The 14,449-nt window shown below is 42.4% G+C and overlaps 1 protein-coding gene across 1 annotated transcript in view; it reads right to left on the reverse strand.

Annotated features, from left to right (window-relative positions):
• Positions 1-14,449, reverse strand: part of LOC128647371 (C-X-C motif chemokine 13-like) — a 98,202-nt gene that overhangs the window by 805 nt on the left and 82,948 nt on the right. The window lies entirely within an intron of this gene.

Raw genomic sequence — 14,449 nt, forward strand, 5'->3', positions numbered from 1 at the left:
CCTTTATTACATATTCCTCAGTTTTGCATAACCAACACGGTTATATTAATATACTATAATGTCATTTTAGCACTACTGACACTGCAAGTCTATGTGTTTAAAACCCACAAATGGGTTCAATTACCATTGTTGCCAACATTTTAAAAACATCTCCAGGGACACTTTCCAGCTATTAATTACCTGCATAATTTTTTTACCACACCCCCTGCCCTAAAGTTCTGCCCACTTTGCCAAACCCACATAATTAGCATAGTTTAGCCCTGCCTATTTATTATATTGCAGAATATATATATATATATATATATATATATATATATATATCTGAAAGACGACCACCACTGAACAAGACACACAAGCTGAAACGTCAAGACTGGGCCAAGAAATATCTCAAGACTGATTTTTCTAAGGTTTTATGGACTGATGAAATGAGAGTGAGTCTTGATGGGCCAGATGGATGGGCCCGTGGCTGGATTGGTAAAGGGCAGAGAGCTCCAGTCCGACTCAGACGCCAGCAAGGTGGAGGTGGAGTACTGGTTTGGGCTGGTATCATCAAAGATGAGCTTGTGGGGCCTTTTGGGGTTGAGGATGGAGTCAAGCTCAACTCCCAGTCCTACTGCCAGTTTCTGGAAGACACCTTCTTCAAGCAGTGGTACAGGAAGAAGTCTGCATCCTTCAAGAAAAACATGATTTTCATGCAGGACAATGCTACATCACACGCGTCCAAGTACTCCACAGCGTGGCTGGCAAGAAAGGGTATAAAAGAAGAAAATCTAATGACATGGCCTCCTTGTTCACCTGATCTGAACCCCATTGAGAACCTGTGGTCCATCATCAAATGTGAGATTTACAAGGAGGGAAAACAGTACACCTCTCTGAACAGTGTCTGGGAGGCTGTGGTTGCTGCTGCACGCAATGTTGATGGTGAACAGATCAAAACACTGACAGAATCCATGGATGGCAGGCTTTTGAGTGTCCTTGCAAAGAAAGGTGGCTATATTGGTCACTGATTTGTTTTTGTTTTGTTTTTGAATGTCAGAAATGTATATTTGTGAATGTTGAGATGTTATATTGGTTTCACTGGTAAAAATAAATAATTGAAATGGGTATATATTTGTTTTTTGTTAAGTTGCCTAATAATTATGCACAGTAATAGTCACCTGCACACACAGATATCCCCCTAAAATAGCTAAAACTAAAAACAAACTAAAAACTACTTCCAAAAATATTCAGCTTTGATATTAATGAGTTTTTTGGGTTCATTGAGAACATGGTTGTTGTTCAATAATAAAATTAATCCTCAAAAATACAACTTGCCTAATAATTCTGCACTCCCTGTATTAACCCTTCACTAGCAGCAGTTCTTTATCACCCAGATCTGTACAGTGTATTAACCCTTCACTAGCAGCAGCTCATTATCACCCAGATCTGTGCAGTGTGTATTAACCCTTCACTAGCAGCAGCACATTTTCACCCAGATCTGTACAGTGTGTATTAACCCTTCACTAGCAGCAGCTCATTATCACCCAGATCTGTACAGTGTGTATTAACCCTTCACTAGCAGCAGCTCATTATCACCAGATCTGTGCAGTGTGTATTAACCCTTCACTAGCAGCAGCTCATTATCACCCAGATCTGTACAGTGTGTATTAACCCTTCACTAGCAGCAGCTCATTATCACCCAGATCTGTACAGTGTGTATTAACTTTTCACTAGCAGCAGCTCATTATCACCCAGATCTGTACAGTGTGTATTAACCCTTCACTAGCAGCAGCTCATTAAGATCCAGATCTGTACAGTTTGTATTAACCCTTCACTAGCAGCAGCTCATTATCACCCAGATCTGTACAGTGTGTCTTAACCCTTCACTAGCAGCAGCTCATTATCACCCAGATCTGTAGAGTGTTTATTAACCCTTCATTAGCATCAGCTCATTATCACCCAGATCTGTACAGTGTGTATTAACCCTTCACTAGCAGCAGCTCATTATCACCCAGATCTGTAGAGTGTTTATTAACCCTTCATTAGCAGCAGCTCATTATCACCCAGATCTGTACAGTGTGTATTAACCCTTCACTAGCAGCAGCTCTTTATCACCCAGATCTGTACAGTGTGTATTAACCCTTCACTAGCAGCAGCACATTTTCACCCAGATCTCTACAGTGTGTATTAACCATTCACTAGCAGCAGCTCATTATCACCCAGATCTGTACAGTGTATTAATCCTTCACTAGCAGCAGCTCATTTTCACCCACATCTGTACAGTGTGTATTAACCCTTCACTAGCAGCAGCTCATTATCACCCAGATCTGTACAGTGTGTATTAACCCTTCACTAGCAACAGCTCTTTATCACCCAGATCTGTACAGTGTGTATAAACCCTTCATTAGCAGCAGCACATTTTCACCCAGATCTGTACAGTGTGTATTAACCCTTCACTAGCAGCAGGTCATTATCACCAGATCTGTGCAGTGTGTATTAACCCTTCACTAGCAGCAGCTCATTATCACCCAGATCTGTACAGTGTGTATTAACCCTTCACTAGCAGCAGCTCATTATCACCCAGATCTGTAGAGTGTTTATTAACCCTTCACTAGCAGCAGCTCATTATCACCCAGATCTGTAGAGTGTTTATTAACCCTTCATTAGCAGCAGCTCATTATCACCCAGATCGGTACAGTGTGTATTAACCCTTCACTAGCAGCAGCTCATTATCACCCAGATCTGTAGAGTGTGTATTAACCCTTCACTAGCAGCAGCTCTTTATCACCCAGATCTGTACAGTGTGTATTAACCCTTCACTAGCAGCAGCACATTTTCACCCAGATCTGTACAGTGTGTATTAACCATTCACTAGCAGCAGCTCATTATCCCCCATATCTGTACAGTGTGTATTAACCCTTCACTAGCATCAGCTCATTATCACCCAGATCTGTACAGTGTGTATTAACCCTTCAATAGCAGCAGCTCATTATCACCCAGATCTGTACAGTGTTTATTAACCCTTCATTAGCAGCAGCTCATTATCACTCAGATCTGTACAGTGTGTATTAACCCTTCATTAGCAACAGCTCATCATCACCCAGATCTGTACAGTGTATTAACTCTTCACTAGCAGCAGCTCATTTTCACCCAGATCTGTACAGTGTGTATTAACCCTTCACTAGCAGCAGCTCATTATGATCCAGATCTGTACAGTTTGTATTAACCCTTCACTAGCAGCAGCTCATTGTCACCCAGATCTGTACAGTGTGTCTTAACCCTTCACCAGCAGCAGCTCATTATCACCCAGATCTGTAGAGTGTTTATTAACCCTTCATTAGCATCATCTCATTATCACCCAGATCTGTACAGTGTGTATTAACCCTTCACTAGCAGCAGCTCATTATCATCCAGATCTGTAGAGTGTTTATTAACCCTTCATTAACAGCAGCTCATTATCACCCAGATCTGTACAGTGTGTATTAACCCTTCACTAGCAGCAGCTCATTATCACCCAGATCTGTAGAGTGTTTATTAACCCTTCATTAGCAGCAGCTCATTATCAACCAGATATGTACAGTGTGTATTAACCATTCACTAGCAGCAGCTCTTTATCACCCAGATCTGTACAGTGTGTATTAACCCTTCACTAGCAGCAGCACATTTTCACCCAGATCTGTACAGTGTGTATTAACCATTCACTAGCAGCAGCTCATTATCACCCAGATCTGTACAGTGTATTAACCCTTCACTAGCAGCAGCTCATTTTCACCCACATCTGTACAGTGTGTATTAACCCTTCACTAGCAGCAGTTCTTTGTCACCCAGATCTGTACAGTGTGTATTAACCCTTCACTAGCAGCAGCTCATTATCACCCAGATCTGTACAGTGTGTATTAACCCTTCACTAGCAACAGCTCTTTATCACCCAGATCTGTACAGTGTGTATTAACCCTTCATTAGCAGCAGCACATTTTCACCCAGATCTGTACAGTGTTTATTAACCCTTCACTAGCAGCAGCTCATTATCACCCAGATCTGTACAGTGTGTATTAACCCTTCACTAGCAGCAGCTCATTATCACTCAGATCTGTACAGTGTGTATTAACCCTTCATTAGCAACAGCTCATCATCACCCAGATCTGTACAGTGTATTAACTCTTCACTAGCAGCAGCTCATTTTCACCCAGATCTGTACAGTGTGTATTAACCCTTCACTAGCAGCAGCTCATTATGATCCAGATCTGTACAGTTTGTATTAACCCTTCACTAGCAGCAGCTCATTGTCACCCAGATCTGTACAGTGTGTCTTAACCCTTCACCAGCAGCAGCTCATTATCACCCAGATCTGTAGAGTGTTTATTAACCCTTCATTAGCATCATCTCATTATCACCCAGATCTGTACAGTGTGTATTAACCCTTCACTAGCAGCAGCTCATTATCATCCAGATCTGTAGAGTGTTTATTAACCCTTCATTAACAGCAGCTCATTATCACCCAGATCTGTACAGTGTGTATTAACCCTTCACTAGCAGCAGCTCATTATCACCCAGATCTGTAGAGTGTTTATTAACCCTTCATTAGCAGCAGCTCATTATCAACCAGATATGTACAGTGTGTATTAACCATTCACTAGCAGCAGCTCTTTATCACCCAGATCTGTACAGTGTGTATTAACCCTTCACTAGCAGCAGCACATTTTCACCCAGATCTGTACAGTGTGTATTAACCATTCACTAGCAGCAGCTCATTATCACCCAGATCTGTACAGTGTATTAACCCTTCACTAGCAGCAGCTCATTTTCACCCACATCTGTACAGTGTGTATTAACCCTTCACTAGCAGCAGTTCTTTGTCACCCAGATCTGTACAGTGTGTATTAACCCTTCACTAGCAGCAGCTCATTATCACCCAGATCTGTACAGTGTGTATTAACCCTTCACTAGCAACAGCTCTTTATCACCCAGATCTGTACAGTGTGTATTAACCCTTCATTAGCAGCAGCACATTTTCACCCAGATCTGTACAGTGTTTATTAACCCTTCACTAGCAGCAGCTCATTATCACCCAGATCTGTACAGTGTGTATTAACCCTTCACTAGCAGCAGGTCATTATCACCAGATCTGTGCAGTGTGTATTAACCCTTCACTAGCAGCAGCTCATTATCACCCAGATCTGTACAGTGTGTATTAACCCTTCACTAGCAGCAGCTCATTATCACCCAGATCTGTACAGTGTGTATTAACCCTTCACTAGCAGCAGCTCATTATCACCCAGATCTGTACAGTGTGTATTAACCCTTCACTAGCAGCAGCTCATTATCACCCAGATCTGTAGAGTGTTTATTAACCCTTCATTAGCAGCAGCTCATTATCACCTCGATCTGTACAGTGTGTATTAACCCTTCACTAGCAGCAGCTCATTATCACCCAGATCTGTAGAGTGTTTATTAACTCTTCATTAGCAGCAGCTCATTATCACCCAGATCTGTACAGTGTGTATTAACCCTTCACTAGCAGCAGCTCATTATTACCAGACCTGTGCAGTGTGTATTAACCCTTCACTAGCAGCAGCTCATTATCACCCATATCTGTACAGTGTGTATTAACCCTTCACTAGCAGCAGCTCATTATCACCCAGATCTGTACAGTTTGTATTAACCCTTCACTAGCAGCAGCTCATTATCACCCAGATCTGTACAGTGTGTATTAACCCTTCAGTAGCAGCAGCTCATTATCACCCAGATCTTTAGAGTGTTTATTAACCCTTCATTAGCAGCAGCTCATTATCACCCAGATCTGTAGAGTGTTTATTAACCCTTCATTAGCAGCAGCTCATTATCACCCTGATCTGTACAGTGTGTATTAACCCTTCACTAGCAGCAGCTCATTATCACCCAGATCTGTAGAGTGTTTATTAACTCTTCATTAGCAGCAGCTCATTATCACCCAGATCTGTACAGTGTGTATTAACCCTTCACTAGCAGCAGCTCATTATTACCAGACCTGTGCAGAGTGTATTAACCCTTCACTAGCAGCAGCTCATTATCACCCATATCTGTACAGTGTGTATTAACCCTTCACTAGCAGCAGCTCATTATCACCCAGATATGTACAGTTTGTATTAACCCTTCACTAGCAGCAGCTCATTATCACCCAGATCTGTACAGTGTGTATTAACCCTTCAGTACCAGCAGCTCATTATCACCCAGATCTGTAGAGTGTTTATTAACCCTTCATTAGCAACAGCACTTTATCAGCCAGATCTGTAAAGTGTGTATTAACCCTTCACTAGCAGCAGCTCATTTTCACCCAGATCTGTACAGTGTGTTTAAACCCTTCACTAGCAACAGCACTTTATCACCCAGATCTGTACAGTGTATTAACCCTTCACTAGCAGCAGCTCATTTTCACCCAGATCTGTACAGTGTGTATTAACCCTTCACTAGCAGCAGCTCATTTTCACCCAGATCTGTAAAGTGTGTATTAACCCTTCATGAGCAGCAGCTCATTTTCACCCAGATCTGTACAGTGTGTATTAACCCTTCACTAGCAGCAGCTCATTATCACCCAGATCTGTACAGTGTGTGTTAACCCTTCACTAGCAGCAGCTGATTTTCACCCAGATCTGTACAGTGTGTATTAACCCTTCACTAGCAGCTGCTCATTATCACCCAGATCTGTACAGTGTGTATTAACCTTTCACTAGCAGCAGTTCTTTATCACCCAGATCTGTACAGTGTGTATTAACCCTTCACTAGCAGCAGCTCATTATCACCCAGATCTGTACAGTGTGTATTAACCCTTCACTAGCAGCAGCTCATTATCACCCAGATCTGTACAGTGTGTATTAACCCTTCACTAGCAGCAGTTCTTTATCACCCAGATCTGTACAGTGTGTATTAACCCTTCACTAGCAGCAGCTCATTATCACCCAGATCTGTACAGGGTGTATTAACCCTTCATTAGCAGCAGCTCATTATCACCCAGATCTGTACAGTGTGTATTAACCCTTCACTAGCAGCAGCTCATTATCACCCAGATCTGTAGAGCGTTTATTAACCCTTCATTAGCAGCAGCTCATTATCACCCAGATCTGTACAGTGTGTATTAACCCTTCACTAGCAGCAGCTCATTATCACCTAGATCTGTAGAGTGTTTATTAACCCTTCAATAGCAGCAGCTCATTATCACCCAGATCTGTACAGTGTGTATTAACTTTTCACTAGCAGCAGCTCATTATCACCCAGATCTGTACAGTGTGTATTAACCCTTCACTAGCAGCAGCTCATTAAGATCCAGATCTGTACAGTTTGTATTAACCCTTCACTAGCAGCAGCTCATTATCACCCAGATCTGTACAGTGTGTCTTAACCCTTCACTAGCAGCAGCTCATTATCACCCAGATCTGTAGAGTGTTTATTAACCCTTCATTAGCTTCAGCTCATTATCACCCAGATCTGTACAGTGTGTATTAACCCTTCACTAGCAGCAGCTCATTATCACCCAGATCTGTAGAGTGTTTATTAACCCTTCATTAGCAGCAGCTCATTATCACCCAGATCTGTACAGTGTGTATTAACCCTTCACTAGCAGCAGCTCTTTATCACCCAGATCTGTACAGTGTGTATTAACCCTTCACTAGCAGCAGCACATTTTCACCCAGATCTGTACAGTGTATTAATCCTTCAATAGCAGCAGCTCATTTTCACCCACATCTGTACAGTGTGTATTAACCCTTCACTAGCAGCAGCTCATTATCACCCAGATCTGTACAGTGTGTATTAACCCTTCACTAGCAACAGCTCTTTATCACCCACATCTGTACAGTGTGTATAAACCCTTCATTAGCAGCAGCACATTTTCACCCAGATCTGTACAGTGTGTATAAACCCTTCATTAGCAGCAGCTCATTATCACCCAGATCTGTACAGTGTGTATTAACCCTTCACTAGCAGCAGGTCATTATCACCAGATCTGTGCAGTGTGTATTAACCCTTCACTAGCAGCAGCTCATTATCACCCAGATCTGTACAGTGTGTATTAACCCTTCACTAGCAGCAGCTCATTATCACCCAGATCTGTACAGTTTGTATTAACCCTTCACTAGCAGCAGCTCATTATCACCCAGATCTGTACAGTGTGTATTAACCCTTCAATAGCAGCAGCTCATTATCACCCAGATCTCTACAGTGTGTATTAACCCTTCACTAGCAGCAGCTCATTATCACCCAGATCTGTAGAGTGTTTATTAACCCTTCATTAGCAGCAGCTCATTATCACCCAGATCGGTACAGTGTGTATTAACCCTTCATTAGCAGCAGCTCATTATCACCCAGATCTGTAGAGTGTGTATTAACCCTTCACTAGCAGCAGCTCTTTATCACCCAGATCTGTACAGTGTGTATTAACCCTTCACTAGCAGCAGCACATTTTCACCCAGATCTGTACAGTGTGTATTAACCATTCACTAGCAGCAGCTCATTATCCCCCATATCTGTACAGTGTGTATTAACCCTTCACTAGCATCAGCTCATTATCACCCAGATCTGTACAGTGTGTATTAACCCTTCAATAGCAGCAGCTCATTATCACCCAGATCTGTACAGTGTTTATTAACCCTTCATTAGCAGCAGCTCATTATCACTCAGATCTGTACAGTGTGTATTAACCCTTCATTAGCAACAGCTCATCATCACCCAGATCTGTACAGTGTATTAACTCTTCACTAGCAGCAGCTCATTTTCACCCAGATCTGTACAGTGTGTATTAACCCTTCACTAGCAGCAGCTCATTATGATCCAGATCTGTACAGTTTGTATTAACCCTTCACTAGCAGCAGCTCATTGTCACCCAGATCTGTACAGTGTGTCTTAACCCTTCACCAGCAGCAGCTCATTATCACCCAGATCTGTAGAGTGTTTATTAACCCTTCATTAGCATCATCTCATTATCACCCAGATCTGTACAGTGTGTATTAACCCTTCACTAGCAGCAGCTCATTATCATCCAGATCTGTAGAGTGTTTATTAACCCTTCATTAGCAGCAGCTCATTATCAACCAGATATGTACAGTGTGTATTAACCATTCACTAGCAGCAGCTCTTTATCACCCAGATCTGTACAGTGTGTATTAACCCTTCACTAGCAGCAGCACATTTTCACCCAGATCTGTACAGTGTGTATTAACCCTTCACTAGCAGCAGCTCATTATCACCCAGATCTGTACAGTGTATTAACCCTTCACTAGCAGCAGCTCATTTTCACCCACATCTGTACAGTGTGTATTAACCCTTCACTAGCAGCAGTTCTTTGTCACCCAGATCTGTACAGTGTGTATTAACCCTTCACTAGCAGCAGCTCATTATCACCCAGATCTGTACAGTGTGTATTAACCCTTCACTAGCAACAGCTCTTTATCACCCAGATCTGTACAGTGTGTATTAACCCTTCATTAGCAGCAGCACATTTTCACCCAGATCTGTACAGTGTTTATTAACCCTTCACTAGCAGCAGCTCATTATCACCCAGATCTGTACAGTGTGTATTAACCCTTCACTAGCAGCAGGTCATTATCACCAGATCTGTGCAGTGTGTATTAACCCTTCACTAGCAGCAGCTCATTATCACCCAGATATGTACAGTGTGTATTAACCCTTCACTAGCAGCAGCTCATTATCACCCAGATCTGTATAGTGTGTATTAACCCTTCACTAGCAGCAGCTCATTATCACCCAGATCTGTACAGTGTGTATTAACCCTTCACTAGCAGCAGCTCATTATCACCCAGATCTGTAGAGTGTTTATTAACCCTTCATTAGCAGCAGCTAATTATCACCTCGATCTGTACAGTGTGTATTAACCCTTCACTAGCAGCAGCTCATTATCACCCAGATCTGTAGAGTGTTTATTAACTCTTCATTAGCAGCAGCTCATTATCACCCAGATCTGTACAGTGTGTATTAACCCTTCACTAGCAGCAGCTCATTATTACCAGACCTGTGCAGTGTGTATTAACCCTTCACTAGCAGCAGCTCATTATCACCCATATCTGTACAGTGTGTATTAACCCTTCACTAGCAGCAGCTCATTATCACCCAGATCTGTACAGTTTGTATTAACCCTTCACTAGCAGCAGCTCATTATCACCCAGATCTGTACAGTGTGTATTAACCCTTCAGTAGCAGCAGCTCATTATCACCCAGATCTGTAGAGTGTTTATTAACCCTTCATTAGCAGCAGCTCATTATCACCCAGATCTGTAGAGTGTTTATTAACCCTTCATTAGCAGCAGCTCATTATCACCCCGATCTGTACAGTGTGTATTAACCCTTCACTAGCAGCAGCTCATTATCACCCAGATCTGTAGAGTGTTTATTAACTCTTCATTAGCAGCAGCTCATTATCACCCAGATCTGTACAGTGTGTATTAACCCTTCACTAGCAGCAGCTCATTATTACCAGACCTGTGCAGTGTGTATTAACCCTTCACTAGCAGCAGCTCATTATCACCCATATCTGTACAGTGTGTATTAACCCTTCACTAGCAGCAGCTCATTATCACCCAGATATGTACAGTTTGTATTAACCCTTCACTAGCAGCAGCTCATTATCACCCAGATCTGTACAGTGTGTATTAACCCTTCAGTAGCAGCAGCTCATTATCACCCAGATCTGTAGAGTGTTTATTAACCCTTCATTAGCAGCAGCTCATTATCACCCAGATCTGTAGAGTGTTTATTAACCCTTCATTAGCAGCAGCTCATTATCACCCCGATCTGTACAGTGTGTATTAACCCTTCACTAGCAGCAGCTCATTATCACCCAGATCTGTAGAGTGTTTATTAACTCTTCATTAGCAGCAGCTCATTATCACCCAGATCTGTACAGTGTGTATTAACCCTTCACTAGCAGAAGCTCATTATTACCAGACCTGTGCAGTGTGTATTAACCCTTCACTAGCAGCAGCTCATTATCACCCATATCTGTACAGTGTGTATTAACCCTTCACTAGCAGCAGCTCATTATCACCCAGATATGTACAGTTTGTATTAACCCTTCACTAGCAGCAGCTCATTATCACCCAGATCTGTACAGTGTGTATTAACCCTTCAGTACCAGCAGCTCATTATCACCCAGATCTGTAGAGTGTTTATTAACCCTTCATTAGCAACAGCACTTTATCAGCCAGATCTGTAAAGTGTGTATTAACCCTTCACTAGCAGCAGCTCATTTTCACCCAGATCTGTACAGTGTGTTTAAACCCTTCACTAGCAACAGCACTTTATCACCCAGATCTGTACAGTGTATTAACCCTTCACTAGCAGCAGCTCATTTTCAACCAGATCTGTACAGTGTGTATTAACCCTTCACTAGCAGCAGCTCATTTTCACCCAGATCTGTAAAGTGTGTATTAACCCTTCATGAGCAGCAGCTCATTTTCACCCAGATCTGTACAGTGTGTATTAACCCTTCACTAGCAGCAGCTCATTATCACCCAGATCTGTACAGTGTGTATTAACCCTTCACTAGCAGCAGCTAATTTTCACCCAGATCTGTACAGTGTGTATTAACCCTTCACTAGCAGCTGCTCATTATCACCCAGATCTGTACAGTGTGTATTAACCTTTCACTAGCAGCAGTTCTTTATCACCCAGATCTGTACAGTGTGTATCAACCCTTCACTAGCAGCAGCTCATTATCACCCAGATCTGTACAGTGTGTATTAACCCTTCACTAGCAGCAGCTCATTATCACCCAGATCTGTACAGTGTGTATTAACCCTTCACTAGCAGCAGTTCTTTATCACCCAGATCTGTAAGGTGTGTATTAACCCTTCACTAGCAGCAGCTCATTATCACCCAGATCTGTACAGGGTGTATTAACCCTTCATTAGCAGCAGCTCATTATCACCCAGATCTGTACAGTGTGTATTAACCCTTCACTAGCAGCAGCTCATTATCACCCAGATCTGTAGAGCGTTTATTAACCCTTCATTAGCAGCAGCTCATTATCACCCAGATCTGTACAGTGTGCATTAACCCTTCACTAGCAGCAGCTCATTATCACCTAGATCTGTAGAGTGTTTATTAATCCTTCACTAGCAGCAGCCCATTATCACCCAGATCTGTACAGTGTGTATTAACCCTTCACTAGCAGCAGCTCATTATCACCCAGATCTGTAGAGTGTTTATTAACCCTTCATTAGCAGCAGCTCATTATCACCCAGATATGTACAGTGTGTATTAACCCTTCACTAGCAGCAGCTCTTTATCACCCAGATCTGTACAGTGTGTATTAACCCTTCACTAGCGGCAGCACATTTTCACCAATATCTGTACAGTGTGTATTAACCATTCACTAGCAGCAGCTCATTATCACCCAGATCTGTACAGTGTATTAACCCTTCACTAGCAGCAGCTCATTTTCACCCACATCTGTACAGTGTGTATTAACCCTTCACTAGCAGCAGTTCTTTATCACCCACATCTGTACAGTGTGTATTAACCCTTCACTAGCAGCAGCTCATTATCACCCAGATCTGTACAGTGTGTATTAACCCTTCACTAGCAACAGCTCTTTCTTCATCCAGATCTGTACAGTGTGCATTAACCCTTCATTAGCAGCAGCACATTTTCACCCAGATCTGTACAGTGTGTATTAACCCTTCACTAGCAGCAGCTCATTATCACCCAGATCTGTACAGTGTGTATGAACCCTTCACTAGCAGCAGGTCATTATCACCAGATCTGTGCAGTGTGTATTAACCCTTCACTAGCAGCAGCTAATTATCACCCAGATCTGTACAGTGTGTATTAACCCTTCACTAGAAGCAGCTCATTATCACCCAGATCTGTACAGTTTTATTAACCCTTCACTAGCAGCAGCTCATTATCACCCAGATCTGTACAGTGTGTATGAACCCTTCACTAGCAGCAGGTCATTATCACCAGATCTGTGCAGTGTGTATTAACCCTTCACTAGCAGCAGCTAATTATCACCCAGATCTGTACAGTGTGTATTAACCCTTCACTAGCAGCAGGTCATTATCACCAGATCTGTGCAGTGTGCATTAACCCTTCACTAGCAGCAGCTCATTATCACCCAGATCTGTACAGTGTGTATTAACCCTTCACTAGCAGCAGCTCATTATCACCCAGATCTGTAGAGTGTTTATTAAACCTTCATTAGCAGCAGCTCATTATCACCCAGATCTGTACAGTGTGTATTAACCCTTCACTAGCAGCAGCTCATTATCACCAGATCTGTAGAGTGTTTATTAACCCTTCAATAGCAGCAGCTCATTATCACCCAGATCTGTCCAGTGTGTATTAACCCTTCACTAGCAGCAGCTCATTATTACCAGATCTGTGCAGTGTGTATTAACCCTTCACTAGCAGCAGCTCATTATCACCCATATCTATACAGTGTGTATTAACCCTTCACTAGCAGCAGCTCATTATCACCCAGATCTGTACAGTGTGTATTAACCATTCACTAGCAGCAGCTCATTATCACCCAGATCTGTAGAGTGTTTATTAACCCTTCATTAGCAGCAGCTCATTATCACCCAGATCTGTACAGTGTGTATTAACCCTTCACTAGCAGCAGCTCATTATCACCTAGATCTGTAGAGTGTTTATTAACCCTTCACTAGCAGCAGCCCATTATCACCCAGATCTGTACAGTGTGTATTAACCCTTCACTAGCTGCAGCTCATTATCACCCAGATCTGTAGAGTGTTTATTAACCCTTCATTAGCAGCAGCTCATTATCACCCAGATATGTACAGTGTGTATTAACCCTTCACTAGCAGCAGCACATTTTCACCCAGATCTGTACAGTGTGTATTAACCATTCACTAGCAGCAGCTCATTATCACCCAGATCTGTACAGTGTGTATTAACCCTTCACTAGCAGCAGCTCATTTTCACCCACATCTGTACAGTATGTATTAACCCTTCACTAGCAGCAGTTCTTTATCACCCAGATCTGTACAGTGTGTATTAACCCTTCACTAGCAGCAGCTCATTATCACCCAGATCTGTACAGTGTGTATTAACCCTTCACTAGCAACAGCTCTTTATCACCCAGATCTGTACAGTGTGTATTAACCCTTCACTAGCAGCAGCTCATTATCACCCAGATCTGTACAGTGTGTATTAACCCTTCACTAGCAACAGCTCTTTATCACCCAGATCTGTACAGTGTGTATTAACCCTTCATTAGCAGCAGCACATTTTCACCCAGATCTGTACAGTGTGTATTAACCCTTCACTAGCAGCAGCTCATTATCACCCAGATCTGTACAGTGTGTATTAACCCTTCACTAGCAGCAGGTCATTATCACCAGATCTGTGCAGTGTGCATTAACCCTTCACTAGCAGCAGCTCATTATCACCCAGATCTGTACAGTGTGTATTAACCCTTCACTAGCAGCAGCTCATTATCACCCAGATCTGTACAGTT

Source organism: Bombina bombina, chromosome 2 (genome assembly GCF_027579735.1).
Source record: "Bombina bombina isolate aBomBom1 chromosome 2, aBomBom1.pri, whole genome shotgun sequence".
NCBI classification, from domain to species: domain Eukaryota; kingdom Metazoa; phylum Chordata; class Amphibia; order Anura; family Bombinatoridae; genus Bombina; species Bombina bombina.